Raw genomic sequence first — 17,006 nt, 5'->3', positions numbered from 1 at the left:
TTTTGTATTTTTAGTACAGACGGGGTTTCCCCATGTTGGCCAGACTGATCTCGAACTCCTGACCTCAGGTGATCCACCTGCCTCAGCTTCCCAAAGTGCTGGGATTACAGGAGCGAGCCACCGTGCCCGGCAAGAAATGGTTCTTTTTACAGTCCTGGGCTTTCTCTCTATTCTGAGCTGCAGCTTCACATATAAAATGCCAGCACTTTCCTGCTTTCCTTCTGAAAATGTCTCTTGCACAGTGTTTCTGTAGCCAACTATTTGGATGGGTTGGGGCCAACGAGGGGTTTCAGATCTCCATGTTGCTGTGTGAATTTCATCTCTCTCTAAAGTAAAGGTGACAAACTTGTAGCCAACAGGCTAAATCTGGCCGGAAAACAAAGGCAGCCACAGATACATTGTATTTAGCTGGCACAGTGTTGTACAAAAACTTTTGAATTTGTCGTCAGCATTTGAAAATCAGAAGACTTCATATAAGAGTCAGCTTTCTGGCTGCTCTTGAACAGTGGAAGAAGAGGTGATGCTGGGTTTGCATTTCTTCATGATTCCGTACAGCTGAGTATCATTCGGTCCTTAGAAGAGCCTCCCGTCCAGCTCGGCCCACTCTACTGGCTCCTTTGCTCCGTATTACCTTCCTGGTCCCTTGTCCCCAGAGGCCTTGGGGGAAGAGAAAACCTTCTATTTAATAACGCTTCTCCAAAACATCTTGCGTGTGATCGAAATCCTCTAAGATTCACTAAGCACTTTCTCTCTGGCACATACTGTCCTTAAAGCGCTGAACACAGGGCAATCTTCTTACATACAGGGGAGCGGGGAGGGAAAGAGTTTATCAGGAGAAAAAATTACTAGAAAGAATTTTATCCTGATTTTTTTCTTGAAATAAACTGGTCTATAAAGTCAGCCGCCCTGGAGCAGAGAGCCCGGTACAGGTTGTAGAGGAGGATCTGCAAGGACGGAGGGAAGGCAGGTAGCATAATAGCTCTCGTGCTGTGCTCCCAGAAGAATCCCTTTCTTATTAAGCAGAGTTGAGGTTGGCAACCAGCAAAGGGAACTGTTGGGATGCTGGAAGGGCTTCTCCCATTGTAGGTGGCAGTCGGGAGACAGTTAAGTAATCCAAAGTCAGAAAACATAGCCAGAAGGCTGCTCAAAGTCTATGGAAACAACAAATTTGGGGGGCAGTCTATAGAAACTGAGGGACAAGAATGAAGAAGGTGACCAAGAGCCTGCAAGCCACTGCAGCACGGGGCTTACAGGACAGGGCCCTGCATGGGCTTCTCTGGCCACCAGCCTGCCCGGGAGCTGACGGCCAGCTGGCTTTGGCCTGGTACCTCCCCATCCTCAGTCAGCCTGAGGTTTTCTGTTGTGCTGCATCTGGAAGGCGAAGCTGTGAACATAAAGGCAGGACTGGCAGATGTGCTTCTGATTGGGAATTTGTTGAGAAAAAAGCATTTTTCTACATGTGGAGAGGGTGCCAGGGATTCACCCAAAGGGCCCTCCCAGTTTGGTCCTTTCAATCTACTGCCCCAACCATCTTGGCACTGAAGTCACTTTTTTCTGTCAATGACATCATCAGAGACCTATGCCCCTTTCCTCTTCTCAAGGCAGAATTAACTGTTCCTATGTCTCTGATGCCTTTGCTGTAGGTGTGTTCTCATGTGAAGGCACTTTTCACATTGCAGTACATCTGGATGTTAATGGGTCTGCTTTCTCCCTTATACATTTGCACATTTCATGCACACACAGTTATGCTTGTACCTTCATTAAGGGCTTGGTTCATTCTTATATTCCCATCCATAGTGCCTGGGACCTGGTAAGACGTTGGGAAATATTTGATGGATGAAAAAGACACTGAATGAGAATCGACCCCACAGGATCACCTCTCTCTCTGTGTACCGTTTTCTAGGTCATAGCTGTCACCTCCCTTTCTCAGAAGCTTTTCTGTATGCTTCATTGCTTTTTCAAGGTCTTTCAAGGTGACTAGCTAAATAATTTGATATTCCAACCCATGGCAATGCAATAGTTCCAACAATTGGATCATATATTTCTCTGTACTGGCAATTTTGCAGACATGTCTTTATTTTCTAATAAGGAAGTCAATCCAATGCAATGAAAATCCCATGTACCCTCTTCAGCAACATCCAATTGTTGAGCAGTGTTTCTGGTCAAGTTGTCTCTTAAATGCCATGCCATGATCAGCCACCTACATTGTCTTATTATGGTGCGTCTTTGATTTTACTCTTCTCCAATCTGATTGTCCATCTTCCCTTTTCTGCCACCTTTCTTATCCCTGCAATATTTCCCAAACCATGGTAGGGGCCTGGGACATGGTAGTTTTGTGTTGAACTTCTCTTGTTGTGTCTTGGTGAATGGGGCTGGTGTTCCCCCACTTCCTGAAGATGTTGGATACAATCTTCTGGTATCTCTGACGATGCTGTGGGAGATGCTGTGTATATTTGTGCATGCGTATCAGGCCTGAGCTCCCCTTGTTTTAAAACTTTGAATGTGACCAAAGGAGTGGGTTCAGCATATAGAGAAAAAATTAAAGTGATACTTTTTTTTTTTTTTTTTTCCTAAAATGGTGTCAACCTCATGTCCATTTGAATCAAGTTCATTTTGCAGATGTTTGCATCCACACAATTAGCCAGCATTCTACCACCTGGCAGCTGACAATTCAAAATTTGCTGATGCAAAGATTGCTTATGGGTACAGACATTTAATCCACTCACTCTGTCTAACCAGTAGCTCCTTTGCCCGTGTCAAATCCCCCACAGGAGCTATCAACCCGACGTGTGCTAGGTTTTGACAAGCCATTTTTGCTCATATACAATTAAATTATTTCACAGGGAAAGGAAAGGAGCTAGGGAGGAGAATGTGAAAGGCTCCAGGAAAGGGGAAAACAAGGTCACAGCAGTGGTGTTCCTTTCCTGAACGCCACAGGAATCCCTATAAGTTTGCTGGTTTAGGGAAAAGACTCTGATATATCCGATCATTTTCCTCAATTGCTTTGTTCAAAGACCACAAGCCTAAAGGTTTGAACCAAAAGAGGAGCAATAAAGTCAGGCCTCAGGAAAACTCTTAGGTAGTTGAAATACCATAGACGTCTCTCCTCCGGTTCTCATAGCAGTTTCTTTGCTGAAGTGCCTAGCATGTTTATTTACTGTTTAAGTTATCAGTATATCCGCTGAACTCTAGGTTTCTGGATGGTAGTGATTCAGTTTTATTTATCAGAATGATTGTGCCTGCTATGGAGCAAGTGCTCAAAATCCTGAGTTCTGAGTACAGTGAGGAAATGTGTAGGTCAGAGCACTGACATACCACCAGCATTTAAAGATGCTCCTTGAATACAAAGGAGAGGGTGGTGAAGGACACAGTGACAGCGCATTGGAGAGAAACACTACAAGAGAGAGGGGTCTGGGCTGCCTAGAATGGCTGAGGCCAATAGGCTTTGGCAGGCCATGCTGGGCTGCTGTCCGGTTTTAGCTACTTGTTGAACATGGAAGGACACAGTAAGGCAGGCTGGAACCCTAATTTAAGCCAAGAGCACCACTTTGGTGCACAGAACACAATCAGGATGTCCAAGAACACCACTCAAGGCAAATCACCACTAACCTGTGTGGAATCAGCATGCATTCTGTGGCTTTGATAGCAAATGAGATGGGATTGACCTGTATTGTGGCTGTCAAATAAGCAGAGGTGAGGGAGGGCAAATCAGATCTTCGAGTTCTTTCTACTTGGCATTTGGAAGTCACATTGATCCCTTGGGTCTGACAAAGGCCTCAGTGATATAGTTGGGATGTGTGTCCACACTCAAATCTCAGGTTGAATTTGTAATTACCAGTGTTAGAGGTGGGGCCTGGTGAGAGGGGATTGCATCCTGCCCGTGGATTTCTCATGAATGGTTTAGTACCATCCCCTTGGTGCTTTTCTCATGGTAGTGAGTGAGTTCTTGTGAGATCTGGTCGTTTGAAAGTGTGTAGCACCTCCTTGTTCCTGTTGTCACCGTGTGGAGTGCTTGCTCCTGCTTTGCCTTCTGCCATGAGTAAAAGCTCCCTGAGGCCTCCCCAGAAGATGCCACCATCCTTCTGCACAGCCTGCATAACGCGGAGCCAATTAAACCTCTTTTGTTATGAGTGGTTGAGACTTAAAAGTCTCATAATGCTTGAGACTTATAAGTCTCAAGTATTTCTTTGTAGCGGTGTGAGAACTGACAAATACACTCAGGATCTCCAAGAATCATGGTAAATGCTGGTCTTTAGAGAGGGAGCACTTTGACTTCCTATTGATAAGAATAGGTTGACACTCCATTGATTAACAAAGAAAGAAAAAAAGAACCTTTTTTGTCCCCAAGTTGATGAGGCTATATGTAAAGTTTCACATATAAAATCTGAAGTGTCTATGGAACATCACGGTGGAGATTGCAGAGGCGGATAGAAATATTGACCTAAAATATAAGGAGAAGTTGAGAATGAACATAAAACTCTGAAAATCATTAGCATAAAGATAAGTCTTATTTATATATTCCGGTAAAGTAGGGGAGAAATTATTTGTTGAATGAACAAATTGATGAATAAGTGAATGAGTGGAGTTCTTACCATGAAGTAGTATAATTAATTTTTAAACACAAATATCCTGGGACTTTCACATCCAGATGAGCTTTCTCTACTTCAAAGTAATCAACTTGGATTTATTCCCATAATATATTTATTGCCCAGGGCAGTTTCAAGCTCCTGTAGGAATTAGTTGCGTTCAGAGCACATGTTTCTACTAATCTTCAGTGATGGTGACTTTTCATCTGTTAAGGAAGAATGTGATTTCTGTAAACAATCAAAAGTAGTTCAAGGCCACATTTGGTGAATGATTTGAGGAATATGAGCGATAACTATTTTGGTCACTATCAGTTTTAAATTCTAAAGAAACAGAATTCAATTTTTAGTTCTGAAGTCAGTTTTAAAATAGCAGCACTGAAATGTTCAAACCTCAGGCCATAGCCTCCCATGGTGATAACTTTGAAGTTTGACATTGTATGGATTCTAGTGGAAAAACCTGAAACAAAGGAGGACATGTATTTATAGACATAGCACATATATCATTTATATATTTTTAAATATAAAGTTTGGGTGTTCAGTGTTGGCTGAGCCCATGCAGCCTCAATTACTTGTTCATCCCTAGTTGCTTTCTCCCTCCACCCCACTCCCATTCTGCTTAGTGTTCCTCGGGTCATAACAGCTGCCATGTTTAAAGCACTCTTGGAGTAGAGCTTAGTACTGATAACAACAGAAAAGATTCTGAGAGCGGTAAATGGCAGGGGAGGTGGGCGGTACCTTACTGTACTTTGATTCTTTCACTCTTTGTCACTTTGTCTGACCCCTGAGCAGATCTGACTGGGATAAACTAAATCTTTGGTTGGATGGGTTCTGTGGCATTCAAGTTTTATTAAGACGACCTGACTTCAGTATTGAGGGGAGTGGTCGAAAGAAACCAGCGTGAGTGGTAAACTCAGGAGACCTAGAAGCTAGTTCTGCCAATATTAATAATTATATTGCTACTATTACTACTACTGATGCTGCTCCTGTTACCACTACTTCTGCTCTTTAGATTGGCAGTGTTTTGTACTTTAGAAATCTTTTTAACATACTTTGTCTCATTCTTCACAATGGCCCCATGAAATAGGAAGATATCAACTGAGCCATTTTCAGGTAGGTGAAGTGAGCACACTAAGCTTTCAAGTACTCATTCAAGAATGACAAGGCAAGTCACTTTGACTCTTGGGACTAGACTCCCTAAGATACACTTACGCTGTAAATTTTGTGCCCCTCTCTTTTAATAGAGTATAATATATTAGGCATCAGAGTGCAGTTTTGCATTTCATGAGGTCCCCAAAAACAGGTGATCATGGGGAATCACTCCTCATGGTAAGAGTTAGAATATGTGAAACAAGCAAGTGCAAGTTACATTAAAATTAAATAGTTAAGGAAAAGGTAAAGTCAAAAAGTGCTTATTGTGAGCCCATTTCCGTCTTAATATTCCCTCCAGGCGGGTAGAACCACTGCGCTTCTCTGCGAAGTTGCTATGGAAACCGATTGCGCTCTTCTCTCTCTGCAATAGTATTTTTCTCAGGCACTCTCTATCTCTGAAAAATCTTAGCAGTGAAACAGACATCAAACCCCAGGGGATTAAAAAATGGGATTTGTGTTTCTTCTCCCCGCCCTCACCCTCCTCCTTTCAAAGGCATGACTATTGACAAATTCGTGGCTCATGAATTCTCCCTACAATGATCCTTTTTCTATGCAGAAGGATGCTGACAGAGGGACTGCTGCGCTGATGGAGGGAGGCCTGTGATTGCCAGGCCGCAGGGCTCCTGCAGATGACAGTCCCACCTGCCGTGGGCACAGGTGCTCTGTCCTGGTTTGAAGGATGAGAGCCACTCATTGCACTTAGAGGAACATGAGAAACATAGAATTATTGCTCATCAACATCAAAACAGTTGAGCAGGTGACAGAAATGGGGATGAAGAAGAGGCTTGTTTTATTTTTTTGGATTCTGAATTCACTGAACAAATGGGAGTTAGGGAAACGTGGGGAGAATCTGGAAACATTGGGTTCAGGAGTTTCTTAATCTTGCAGGCGATTTTTTATGATGGTCTGATGAGAATACTGATCAGGCCACATTAAGTCTATCCCCCACTATAGGCAAATGAGATATTCTACACAAGTGTCCTTGTTACTGCTGTTATAGTGTTGCCTATGAGTGGCCTCTCCAGCATGGTGGTTTCAGGACAGCTGGGCTTCTTGCCTGTTGGCCGGCTTCCCTCATAGTGAGTATCCCGAGAGAAGTAGGCAGAAGCTGCATGGCCTTTGATGTGCCAGCCTCACAGACATATAGCATCACCTCCACGAGACTTTGTTCAAGTAATTGTAAGCCCACAAAGACACAAGGAGAGGGGCATATAGGCGCACCCCTTGATGAGAGGGCTGTTAAAGAATTTGTCACCATTTAAAACATCTTCAAAGTAAGTGAGTTTTTTGGAAATCTGTAGGAGACTTTTTTTTTTTTTTTTTTTTTTTTTTGCAGGTGGTGGGGTAGGGAATGGAGTTTCACTGTGTTGCCCAGGCTGGAGTGCAATGGTGTGATCTTGGCTCACTGCAACTTCCGCCTCCCGGGTTCAAGCAATTCTTCTGTCTCAGCCTCCTGAGTGAGATTACAGGTGCCCGCCACCATGCCTGGCTAATTTTTGTATTTTTACAGGAGATGGGGTTTCACCATGTTGGCCAGGCTGGTCTCAAACTCCTGACCTCAAGTGATCTTCCTGCCTCAGCCTCCCAAAGTGCTGGGATTACAGGCGTGAACCACCACGCCCAGCTCAGACTCCTTTAAGTGCCAAACTTTAAAGCTTCTAACTCTTTCTTGATATCTCAGGATCTTCATTAATAGCATGGATTAATGCACTGTGTGGAAATAAATGTTATCTCCAGGGCATACTGGATAGAATAAGATTTTCTTTAAAAACTACCTTTTGCTGAGTGTGCATGTTGTTCTGGGTGTTTTACATATTTTATCTCATTTAATTCTGGAATAACCCAGTGGTAGGTAGACAGAATGTGAGCTGCATTTCAAAGATGAGGAAGCTGAAGCTCAGAGGGAAACTACCCGAAACCACGCAGCTGATAATCTCTGCAGGTTACTCACTCTGAAGTGTTCGATTGTGAAACTCAGAATTTTGGAGGAGGAGTGAGGGTGTTCACTTTTGCTTCTATTTAGAAGCTATAGGCTGTCTTCTCAGGCCTTGGCCCTCTTCACGCTCTCCTTCTCTGCCTTAAGGACAGCTATTCTTTCTTCTGTGATGAAGTTGCTGCTTCCCCTACCCCTTGGAATTCTTTTTCTCTGCAAAACTGATGAATACCCATATGCCCTCTCCTCAATTTTCCCTTTCCCTTTTATTGCCACACCAGAGACCACTGCGGAAGCTGTTTTTTCTTTTAGAGCTTTACTGCTAATCACCATAGAAAAGGTAGACAGAAGTTGATAACGATTTCCCTGGGGAAATCCCAAACTTCATCTAGTCCACATCGTTTTTCACTAAGTCCTTGACTCTGGCCTAAAGTTTTTGACTCCTCTATTCCTGTAACTAGTAGGTCCACATTTGTTCATAAACGAGGCCACATTGCCATTAGTTATATGCAGAAGAAGATTGAGTGCCAGCCACAGCTTTGTGGGCGATTCCTGAGAATCCTTCCCACCTTTGTCTCATGAGACCTCAGAAACAGGTTGCTGCTTGCTGTGTCCCCAGCTGTGGCACCTCTTGGGCTGCCCAGCCGTGCCTTTGCTGCTGCTGCCTCCACGGTGCCCCCTGCTACCACCACCTATCTGGCCTGAGATGACAGGGCAGTGGGCAGAGAGGAGTCATTGCTTTCCTTGATACCGTCTTTTTCCAAGCAAAGGGTAGCTGTTTCTCTGGCTTCCCCATGCACAACCAAGGTCAGGTTACTTTTGATAACTGGAGGCTTAGATACAGTATTTAGAATGGTCATCAACTCAGTCATCACTAGGAGCTCTTAGCAGATGAGGTCCCTCTTGAAGAGTCTATAAACAGAGACCATCTTTTCCACAGGTGAGCAAGGCCCTCCTTGGCCCAGCTGCTGGCCTTCCTAATATCCTCTGTGACGTCTGCACTGAAAAGTTCCAGTCCTAACAGCCTGAAGCCCAGAGAGCAAAGTTTTCCCATTTCCCCAGTCTAAGTCCCACTTTAGGACTCTTCATTTCCTGTCACAGAACTGACTTCTTTTTAGAAAGATTGATGGTAGGAATATTGACTTTCCTTAGGGAAAAACCATCTCCACCCTGTAGCATCTGTTTTTGGATTCTCATTGTCTTTCCTCTACCCCCTACTTCTGAGGTTTGGAGAGTGTCAGTTTGGAGATAGGAGATACTCACTTAATGGAGATGATGAAAGGAGGATTTGCCTTCATTAGCTCATCACACACCTCTAAGCCGTGCAAGGGGGAGCTAGGAATTCATGAGGAGAGAGCCTTCAGCATGCCTTCTGCAGACCCCACATCTTGACTGAAAGTAGATGAGGTGGGGTAAAAGACTTTGCCTCACCTTAAGTCAAACTTTAAAACGCTGCTTGGAAAACTTGTCATATTCCCCCTTGAAATCAGAGGATATAAGAAATGATACCTAAATCATACCTGATAAAACTTACAGTTATATCCCTTAAGTGAAAGTCAAGGTTGCATTGGAAACACCCTGCAGTTTGGTGGGGCAAGGATGTGTACAGATATGGTCCCTGCAGGTCTGGTGTGGACCAATTAGCAGCAGTCTCCTGAAAAAGGATCCTACTCAAGGGGACCATGAGGCGGAATGAGGCAACCTCAAGGGAAGGAAGGACCATAGGGACCCAGGCACTGAGGGGGCATCAGAAGTGGATTGTCAGAGGAGATTATCATCCATAGCAAGGCACCTGCATGTAGGAGACCTCCTAGCAGGGAATTTGTTCTCTGAAGAACCCTCAAAATGCCTTGTTAGGGAAAGAATCAGCAGTTGCTCAATGTGAAACATCCAGGAAGCTACAGGCCCATCACAGCTGCCCCAGCCATGTAAACTGTGCTTTCTTCCTTTTCTCCCTCCCCGAGGCCATCCTAGGAGTGGCTACAAATTTCAGCTAGTGGGCAAGGAAGGAGATGATGGGGAGAATACAGCATTTCTTACCAATCTTCTCCTCCCTACTGCTGACTTCTAAGTCTGGGGCAGGTACAAACTGGGGAGATAAGAAGTTTCTGATACAATGAACAACTGAAGTTTTAATATCGTAATCCTAAAAGAAAAAAGTTTTAAATAATAATGACCTGAATATTCTAATACCTGGAAGAATGAGACTAGTCATTATTATCTGAGTCTGTTGAAAAAGCCATAGAATCTCAAATCCAACATGTATAGAAAGAATTATGTGTCACAGTCAACTGGGATTTGTTCCAGGCAGGCACACAAGGTTGGTTCAACATTTGAAATTAAGAATCAGTTATTTTAATCTACCACATCAACAGACTAAAGAAGAAGAATCATATGTTCATATCAATTGATCCCACAAAAGCTCTTGACAAAATCCAGCACCCATTCTTGATAAGAAATTTCAGCAAAGTAGGGATAGAGGGGAACTTTCTCAACTTGATAAAAAACTACTGCTAGATCATACTTAGTGGTAAAAAAACTGGATGCTTTAACACTAAAATTGAGAACAAGGAGAAGTGGTCCCCTCTTAGCACTTCAATTCAACATCTACTGGAAGTCATAGCTAATGTAACATAACAAGAAAAGGAACTAAAATGCATAAAGGTAGGCAAGGAAGAAATCAAATGGTCTTTGTTCACAGATGACACGACTGTCTATGTAGAAAATCCCGAGTCAACTACAACAATAAAATACTCCTGGAACTAAAAAGCAATTATAGCAAGGGTCACAAGGTACAAGGTTAATATACAAATGTCAGTTGACTTCCTATATGTCAAAAATGAACAACTGGAATTTGAAATTTCAAAACACAGTATCATTTACATTAGTGCCAATAAAGAGGAAGATATATTTAGTTACAAAATAAAATATGTTCAAAATATGAAGAAAACTATAAACTCTGAAAAGAAATAAAAGAAGATCTAAATAAATATTCTGTGGTTGTAATTTAGAAGACTCTATATTATTAAGATGTGAATTCTTTCCAAATTGACCTATGGATTTAAGGCAATTTCGGTCAAAGTCCAGTAAAGCTATTTTGTGCATATTGATAAATGGATTCTAAAGTTTATATAGAAAGGCAAAAGCCTAGAATGGCCACACAATACTAAAGAGAAAAAATAGAATCATACTCAATGGTGACAAGTTGAAAGCTTTTCCTTTAAGAGCAATAACAAGAATGTCCACTCTCATCACTTCTATTCAACATAGTGCTGGAGTCCTAGTAAGAGCAATTAGGCAAGAAATAGAAATAAAAGCCATGCCAATCAGAAAAGAAGAATTAAAATGGTCTCTGTTTGCAGCTGACATAATTTTATTTGTAGAAAATCCTAAATACACTACCAAAAAACTGTTAGAACTAATAAACATCTTAAATAAAGTTGCAAGATTAAAAAATCAAACAATAATAAGTTGCATTTTTAGATACTAACAATATATAATCGAAAAAGACATTAAAAGAACAATATTATTTATATAGTATCACAAAGAATAAGATACTTAGTAATTTTAATCAAGCTGATGAAATATCTGTGCACTTAAAACTATCAACCACTGATGAAAGAAATAGAAGCTGACACAAATGGAAAGATATCAGAAAAATCAATATTGTCAAAATATCCATACTACCCTAAGTCATCTACAGATTCAATGCAATCCCTGTCAAAATTTCAATGGCATTTTTCACAGAAATAGATTTTTAAAATCCTAAAATTCATACGAAACCACAAAAGATCCTGAATAGCTAAAACAATCTTGAGCAAGAAGAACAAAGCTAGAGGCATCACACTTCTTGACTTTTAATTATATTGCAGAGCTGTAGTAGTCAAAACAGTATGTTACTGGCATAAACTCATATACTTAGAAAAATGGAATAGAGAGCCCAGAAATAAACCCATACATATATGGTCAATTAATAGTCAACAAAGTCTCCAAAAATAGACAGTGGGGAGAGGCTAGTGTCTCCAATAAAGTGTCAGGAAAACTGGATATCCATTTGCAAAAAAGTAAAATTGGATCTTTATCTTATACTATATATAACAATCAACTCAAAGTGAATTAAAGATTTAAACATAAGGTCTGAAACTATACAATTCCTATGAGAAAACTGGGGAAAACTCCATGACATTGGTCTTGGCAATGATTTTTTTTAATATGATGAAAAACAGACACCAAAGGCAAAACTAGGCAAGTGGGACTACATTAAATAAACAAACTTCTGCATGGCAAAGACAATAATCAAGAAAGTGAAAAGGCAACAAACTGAATGAAAGAAAATATTTGCAAACGTATACCCAATAAAGGGTAAATATCCGAAATATATAAGGAACTCATGCAACTCAGTAGGAAAAAAAAAAAAAAAAACAAAACCCAAACCAAAACCCCCACCTGAAAAAAAGGCATCGATTTTAAAATGGGCAAAGGACCTTAGTAGACATTTTCATTTCACAGAAACGGCTAACAGGTATACAAAAAGGTGCTCAGCATCACTAATCATCAGGGAAATGCAAGTTAAAGCCAAAATGAGATATAAGCTCACTCCTGTTAAGATGGTTGTTATAAAAAAGTCAAAAAATAAGAGGTGTTGGTGATAATGTGGAATAAAGGGAACTCTTAAACATTGTTTTTGGGAATGTAAATTGTTACAGATATTATAACAAACAGTATGGAGAGTCATCAAAAAATTAAAAATAGAAAAACCATATGATCCAATAATTCCATAACTGCGTGTATATCCAAAAGATACAAGATCAGTATGTCAAAGAGCTATTTGCACTCCCGTGTTTATTGTAACATTATTCACAATAGCCAGTACATAAAAACAACTTACATGCCTATCAATGGATTAATGGAGAAAGAAAATGTGAGACATATATCTCACATATACCATATATATATAAAATACTATTTAGCCCAAAAAAGAAAACAAATTTTTGTCATTTGCAATAATACACATTAACCTTGGAGGACATTATGCTATGAAAAATAAACCAGGCGTAGAAAGACAAATACTGCATGATCTCACTTACATGTGGAATCTAAAAAAGTAGAACTTTAAACAGAGAGTAGAGGGGTGGCTACCAGGGTTTGGTGGTTAGGGAAAATGGGAAGATTTGCCCCAAAGGGTACAAACTTTCGGTTATAAGATGATTAAGTTCTGGAGAGCTAATGTACAGCATGATGACTATAGTTAATTATTGTATACTTGGAATGTGCTAAGAGAGTTGATCTTAAGTATTAACACCATATACGTAAACAAAAAGGACTGTGAAGTAATGTGTATGTTAATTAGCTCAATTGTGGTAACCATTGTACAATATATGTGTATATCAAAACATCCTGTTATACACTTTGAATATATACAGTTTATTTGTTAATTTTACCTCAACAAAGCTGAGAAAAAAAACACAGTTGGAGGACTGATACTATTTGACTTCAAGTTCTACCATAAAGCTATAATAATTAGGATGGCATGGTATCGCAAAAGAATAGATACATAAATAAATAGAAGAGAACAGAGTGCCCAGAAATAGAGCCACACAAATACAGTCAACTGTTGTTTGACAAAGGAGCAAAGAAATTCAATGGAGAAAAGAAATCATTTACTCAACACCAAATGGTGTTAGAACAATTAGACATCCATAAACAAAAACCAAAAAAAACTAGACTTTGTACCTTTCACAAAAATTAATTTAAAATAAGCCATCTACCTAAATATAAAAAGCAAAATTTAAAAACTTCTGAAAGATAGCCTGGAGAAAATCTATACGGCTTTGAGCTTGGCATTAAGTTTTTAGATACAACACAGAAAGCACAATCCATGAAAAAAATGATGTTGGACTTTATTAAAATTTAAAAACTTTGCTCTTTTTAAAGACATTGTTAAGAGAATAAAAACACAAAGAACAAACTGGAAGAAAATATTTGCAAAACACACATCTGGTAAAGGACTTCTATTCAAAATATACAAATAATGCTTATGTTTGATATCATTTGTGGTTAGGAAATTTCAAACTAAAACAACAATGATATACCACTACCTATCTATTAGAATGGCTAAAGTCCAGAAAACTGACAATACCAAATGCTGGTGAGGATGTGGAGCAACAGAGACTCTCATTCATTGCTGGTAAGAATGCAAAATAATACAGCCGCTTTGGAAGATAGATTAGCCGTTTATTACAAAGCTAAAAATAGTCTCACCATGTGATCACACAGTCTTGATCCTAGACGTTTCTCTAACTGAGTTAAATTTTGTCCACATAAAAACCTGCCCACAAATGTTTATAGTGGCTTCGTTTATAATTGCCCCAAACTGGAAGTGATCAAGATGACCTTCAATAAGTGAATAGATTAAAAAAACTGTGGTATATCCATAAAATAGAATATTATTCATCAATAAAAATGAGATATCAAGCAATGAAAAGACATTGGGAAACCTTAAATGTGTTTTGCTAATTGGAAGAAGCCAGTCTAACAAGGTGACAAAGTGTAAGATTCTAACTATGTGACACTCTGGAAAAGGCAAAACTATAGAGATGTTAAAAAGATCAGTAGTTGCCAGTGGGGAATGGGGGAGGGACAAATAGGTGAAGTGGGGGCGGGTGAACTATTCTGTATGATACTGTAATGTTGGATATGACATTGTACAGTTGTCAAACCCATAGAATTTTATAATACAAGGAGTGAACCTTAATGCATACAATTAAGAAGTAATGTATGTGGTTAGGGGATTCTAGGAAAGAATGTGTAGTGTGACAAGAGATTCTGACCATGTTGCAAATGTGTAAAACAACCTCACTGAAGGGAGGGGTGATAAAGGTGCTGACCTAAGTAATTTTGGAAGTGAGTGGAGACTAAGAATAAAGACAAAAGGTATTGCACATAAGAATGGTACTTTAGTTGACAAAGTCGTTTCTTATGGGATTACAAATTAACAATTCTGATACTGTTATATATGTGTACTGAAAGCGAAAAATTAAATAAATGGATGCTGGATGGTGAGATCTAGGTTTCTCACTGTTGCTGTGGGAATTTACAGATAAGCAAGAGAAGGAGGTTAGAATGATCCAGGTAGGGTAATGGATTAAAGTTGGAGACGTTAGTCAGCCATAATGTTTAACTTGATATAGATACCAATGTTTGCATATAGAAATATTTATAGACAGTAATATACACAAATTTATTTCTTCTGTCAGCTGAGAGATTCCAAAAGAAATACCCCAATAGCAAAAAGGAACCAGGTCTCCTTGGAGAAATGACTGATTCTAAGACTGGGGCAGAAAATACACAAGGTTAATCCTGAGCATCTTGTAGTATCAGAAATTAAGGAGGTGATCAAAACAAAAACAACTCATTAATGTAGTATGTCAAAGGGGCACAGGAACGAACGGAAAAACCTCCCAATCACCAAAGCTGAAACAATGTGAGCCACAAAATTATAACATAGTGCTGGGTTATAACTCAGAATATAATGTAACTGTCCATTTGCACATATATTGATAAAATCAAAGATCAAATGCATTAATAAATGGGGAGAAGAGACCATTCTCTTGCACAGAATAATTCCAAATAAATTATGTAGCTACTCCACCCTAAAGGTGGAGGGACACAACTCTTTACTCCTGGAGTGTGGGCTGCATACACAGTGACTTCCTTTCAAAGAGGACAGCATGAAAAGGGAAGAAAAAGGAGTACAGTAAAGAACCGTGACAAACATTATCTCAGCCACATGATCATTGTCAACATCAGCAGCCATAAATCATGTCAGTAGTTTGTAATCTTCATATGATGTGCCCAAAATGGCATTTTAACTCTGTAATCTTCTTCTCAAAAATGCAGATCCCATGTCATGAGAAAACACCAGAAAAAAATTCAATAGAAGGGCATCGTACAGTGTACCTGACCAGTACTCCTCAAAGGTCATAAAAAGCAGTCTGAGAAACCATCAAAGCCGAGAAAATCCTGAGGAGACACAACGATAAAATGTAATGTGATATCCTCAATGAGTTCTGGGAATCGAAAAAGGAAGTTAGGTAAAAACCAAGAAAATCTGAATAAAGTATGAAGTTTTAGTTAATAATAATATATCATTATTGGTTCAGTACTTTTAGCAAATGCATCATACTAATGTAAAATGTTAATGATAGGGGAAACAGTTTGTGGCGGTGTGTATGGGAACTCTGTGTTATCTGTTTAATTTCTGTGCAAATCTAAAGCTATTTTACAAAGTAAAGTCTATTAAGTAAAAAATAAAGCTATGACTCTTTTTTTTTTTTTTTGAGACAGAGTTTTGATCTTGTTGCCTAGGCTGGAGTGCAATGGCACGATCTTGGCTCACTGCAACCTCTGCCTCCTGAGTTCAATGAGTTCAAGTGATTCTCCTGCCTCAGCCTCCCAAGTAGCTGGGATTACAAGTGCCCACCACCATGCTCAGCTAATTTTGTATTTTCAATAGAGACAGTGTTTTGCCATGTTGGTCAGGCTGGTCTCAAATTCCTAACCTAAGGTGATCCACCCACCTCGGCCTCCCAAAATGTTGGGATTACAGACATGAGCCACTACACCCAGCTCCTATCCATGATCTTATCCTAAGCTCATCCAGGAAAGCCAATTCTTCAGTTCAAGTCTGAAGAAGGAAAAAAACCAACATCCCAGTATGAAAACAGTCAGATAGGAGAAATTCCCTCTTATCAGGGGGAGGGTTGGCCTTTTGTACTTACTATTTATGCCTTCAACTGATGGGATAAGGCCCCCCTACACTAGGAAGCCAATCCCTTTACTCGTGCAAAAACACCCTCACAGAAACACGTTTGACCAAATATCTGGGCGACTTGTGACCCAGGAAAGTAGACACATAAATTAACCATTACGATTGTCTTCTCACATACACCCTTGTTTATAAGAATCAAATAGGATAATTAATGTTGTAGAACCTTGTAAAAACATAAAATGCTTAGCTGTCGAATGAATGTTCAGACTAATGAAAAACTACTTCTTTTTAATCCCAACCTTTTCCACTCATATTGTTTAGGAACTTTAGATGTTTCTATATAGTCACCCGAGTTTGTCTTGTATTATCTTCCCACATGCTGTATGGGAACAGCAGCATGAGGTATCCATGAACACGGGGCTTGGCCCTCCCTGCTGTGTCTCTGATTGCCTAGGTCTCTCTCTCTGCCTCTGCTCATGTTGTTTCTTGCATCTATTTCTGTTATTTCTAGTTTGCACTCCAAGCTCTTGGGTTCCTGCTTGCTCTTACCCCTGCCACAAGACTGACT

General features: G+C 40.0%; 1 long non-coding RNA gene across 1 annotated transcript in view; it reads left to right on the top strand.

Moving 5' to 3' along the window:
• Positions 1-15,977, top strand: part of LOC108581747 — a 161,577-nt gene extending 145,600 nt beyond the window's left edge. The window contains exon 3 of the long non-coding RNA XR_004176495.1: positions 15,568-15,977. This is a non-coding gene — a long non-coding RNA (uncharacterized LOC108581747). The remainder of the gene's footprint in view (positions 1-15,567) is intronic.
• The last annotated feature ends 1,029 nt before the right edge of the window (positions 15,978-17,006 follow it).

The sequence above is a fragment of the Papio anubis genome, chromosome 10, assembly GCF_008728515.1.
Source record: "Papio anubis isolate 15944 chromosome 10, Panubis1.0, whole genome shotgun sequence".
Lineage (NCBI taxonomy): Eukaryota > Metazoa > Chordata > Mammalia > Primates > Cercopithecidae > Papio > Papio anubis.
This window is presented reverse-complemented; position numbering and strand designations above follow the sequence as displayed.